This window comes from Excalfactoria chinensis, chromosome 1 (assembly GCF_039878825.1).
Source record: "Excalfactoria chinensis isolate bCotChi1 chromosome 1, bCotChi1.hap2, whole genome shotgun sequence".
Taxonomy (NCBI): Eukaryota; Metazoa; Chordata; class Aves; order Galliformes; family Phasianidae; genus Excalfactoria; species Excalfactoria chinensis.
In genome coordinates this window covers 47,632,461-47,635,804 of record NC_092825.1, presented here as the reverse complement: position 1 = coordinate 47,635,804, position 3,344 = coordinate 47,632,461, and the positions used below count along the sequence as shown (strand labels likewise).

The 3,344-nt window shown below is 40.6% G+C and overlaps 1 long non-coding RNA gene across 1 annotated transcript; it reads left to right on the top strand.

The window, feature by feature from the left end:
- Window positions 1–487: 487 nt before the first annotated feature.
- LOC140261979 (uncharacterized) lies at window positions 488–2,679 on the top strand. The gene is made up of 4 exons (XR_011905799.1): window positions 488–526; window positions 1,726–1,844; window positions 1,971–2,073; window positions 2,263–2,679. It is a non-coding gene; the product is annotated as an uncharacterized lncRNA (long non-coding RNA).
- Window positions 2,680–3,344: the final 665 nt, after the last annotated feature.

Below are 3,344 nucleotides of genomic sequence, written 5' to 3'. Positions count from 1 at the left end.
AATGACCTCTAAGATCACCTGGTCCAACCCCACCATGCCCACTGACAACGTCCCTCAGTGCCACATCCACACAGGTCTGGAACACCTCCAGGGACGGTGACTGCACCACCTCCATGGGCAGCCTGTGCCACTGCAGCACTGCTCTTTCTCAGAAGTTGTTTTCCACAACATCCAACCTGAACCTCCACTGGTGCAACTTGAGGCCATTCCCTCTTGACCTATCACTATCACCAGGGAGAAGAGGCCAACCGCCACCTCACCACAACCTTCTTTCAGGTCACTGTAAAAAGAAATGAGGTTTTCTCTGAGTCCCCTTGTATAGGAACTGTTGAATCACGGCCTGAACCACTGATTGATCACCTGAGGCGAGCACTGAGTCAGCTGTAGGAGCACAGGTGAAGGCAATAGATGGACTGGAGCTGGCTGCTCCTCCCCTAGACCCCATTTAAGGGCTGATTGCCACTGGGGAACTATCTCTTTCTGGAGATTGCTCCCTTCGGTGTTTTCCTGTAAGCCTTGGACACAGGTATGCACTTCCATTTATTTTTTATTATCCCTTTCCACTGTGGTAATCCTTTTAGTTATGCTGCCTGTAAAATGCCAGCCTAACCATACAGTTCTGCTAATTGTGCATTTGTTGATTGTGCATCCCTATTTTCCAGACTGAACAATCCTGGTTTCCTCAGCTGCTCCCTGTGAGACTCATGCTTTAGACCCCTCATAAGAACATGATACAATGCTTGAAATGTATGCACACCATAAGTGTATACAGTTGCCTAACAGTCTATGTTGGTGCCTTTCTTTTCCTAATTGGAATGCCATTCCACATGTTTTTTTGACCTCTGAGCTGGTACTTTCAAAGATCTGTTCCAGTGCCTTATTCTTAAGTGTTCATTGCCATCACAAAATGAATGGTTTGGGGGTGAAGTTGCTGTTTTTCCCTATGGGTGTTATTTGACCTACGCTGCCTTATAATCATTCTCTCCAGTTTTTCAGCAAATGTGTGTGGTCATCTTTGTTTTATTTATCTGGTTCCTTTAGGATGCTCAGAAAAGTTTATCATCTCATGGCATGTTCTATTTCAGGAGTATATTAAGTAGAGTATGTCCCTGAACAGATTTCCTGAGGGATGTTATTAGTGATGTCCTACTGAAAAGGAGAAAAAAAGACAAAAACCAAAGAGACTTTAATACTTATCTCTTACCTGTTACTTGCTCGCTTGAGGACATTTGTCCTGTGGCAGGTTAGTTTCTTTAAGTTAGTTTCTTTAAGAGTCTTAAATAGCGATCTTGTTGAACAGCTTTGCGTTTGTAGAGAAGGAACAGTTGAGGCTCCCAGAGTGACTGCTGCAGCTGTGCTGTGCCACAACTGGGGGGAAACTGACTGATATATCAAGTAGTTCTTCAGAATAATTTAAGGAAACTGCAGTGGATAGCAAATTGCAATCACTATAGCAAATTGCACATAAGTATAAGTTGCTAAATCTAAATTTCTATTAATAGAACATCAACAATCAGAAAGTTACAATCTTCTTACTCTGGTACTGAATCAGGCACAGAAGATTATTTGGTAACAAAATATATAGGGCAGTCATTCTGATCTACTCAAATGGAGTGAAGGGGGGTTGCTTTTGTGTGAACTTTAACTGTTAAGCTACTTTAATCAGGAATACGATCTGAACTGTATGCTTACTTTATGCATTTAGAATAGCCTCTGTACTTTCAGATCTTAAATTTGGAGGAGCGTCACCTCCTTATTTGGTATGACCATTTTGTAATGTAATGCTGTGGAATTATGAATGTGATGATCAGAGCATGAAGCTTGACCTGCTGATAAACCATATGGTACTATCCTAATGATGTCACTCCCTCCCTGCTATGCACACAGTATCTGTTAAGCACTCGTTTCTTAAAGCTAAGCGAGTGCAGGTGGCTCTGAGCTCTCTGCTGACACGTGCTCTGATCACTTAGGTGTTTATGTGGTGTGAAATGTGTGACTGGAACAAAGCTGCAAAACAGACTGCCAACCTGAGACATGGATCCCATGTGGGAAGAGCCAAATATAATGCACAAGGTGAAGATGAAAAATATAACCTAATATATTACTCCTTTAGTCCTGACTTGATCCAGTGCTCGTATCATCAATAGAATTTGCTGGTAATTGGTAGGATTTGCTGGTAAATGGGTATCATCGGGATAGGATATTGATTTAAAATTTCACATTGTTAATAATTTAAGGCATCGCATCTTCTGTTTTGGGTAGGTAAATTACCTGAAGACCATCTCCTTGCCTAGGAGTCGTATAAATCAAATCTCATCAGCTATGGGACAATTCAGTGAAGTTAGAAAGGCTCCAGGTGGGTTCAGGATGGGCTGAAGAAGAGCTCTGCTTCCAGAAAGTTACCTACAAGTAGTGATATTGATGAAAGCATAAACTGAAAAATAGGAAATAGTGCAGCAGGGAACGCATCACTTTCAAACATGCCCGTACCATCATGGGAAACATTGTGTTCAGGTAATTGTTGCAGTTCCTCAAGATAAATCAATGCGACGAAATTAAGTGCTGGTGACATGAGCGCAATAGGAGCAGTTTATCATGTCAGCGCTCTCGGTTCACTCTGAAACAAGGTGCTACAGCAAAAAGAGCATTTTTCCATGAATTCTGATGGAATGACTTCACAATCCCAGAGATTTTCTTTGATTACTGAATAAAATAATATGATTAAGCATCTCTATTTAAGGTAATGAAATTCTCATTGATTAGAATGTCTAATTCTACTGCTAGATGGACTGTATTTATAGAGAGCGGAGACTTCTCTTTTTGTATCTGAGTTACTCCATTACAGAGACAAGACAGTAGTGTGCAAAGCTCACGTCCATGATGATAATGAGCATCTGTGTCATGACCAAGCTGTAAATACAGCTTAGAAGATATGGCTGTGAAGGGAATCCTGTCTAATTCTCAGTAGCTCAGTAAGAGCAGCAATAAATCAGTCAAACAGCTATGAAATATGAGTGGTGGAACATAACTGAAAAATAAGTTTTAGACTGCTTTTTAAAAATACTTTATAAATATTGAGCTCAGTCTTTATAATCCAGTATCAGCACGCCACTGCTAATACAAGGAAAGCTCTTTACCTATTTATGTTGGATGAGGATGCACTCAGGCAATCTTTTTGATAGAATCTATGCATCTTTTATGTCAAAAGTAGCAACAAAACAATGGAAAAAGTTCATTTACCATATCAGCTGGCAATAAAAAAAAAAACAGCGATTAAGTTCAGCGACAGGACAAGTGCTGTTGTAGAACTGACAATTACATATCCTGGGATAAAAGCCCTTCGT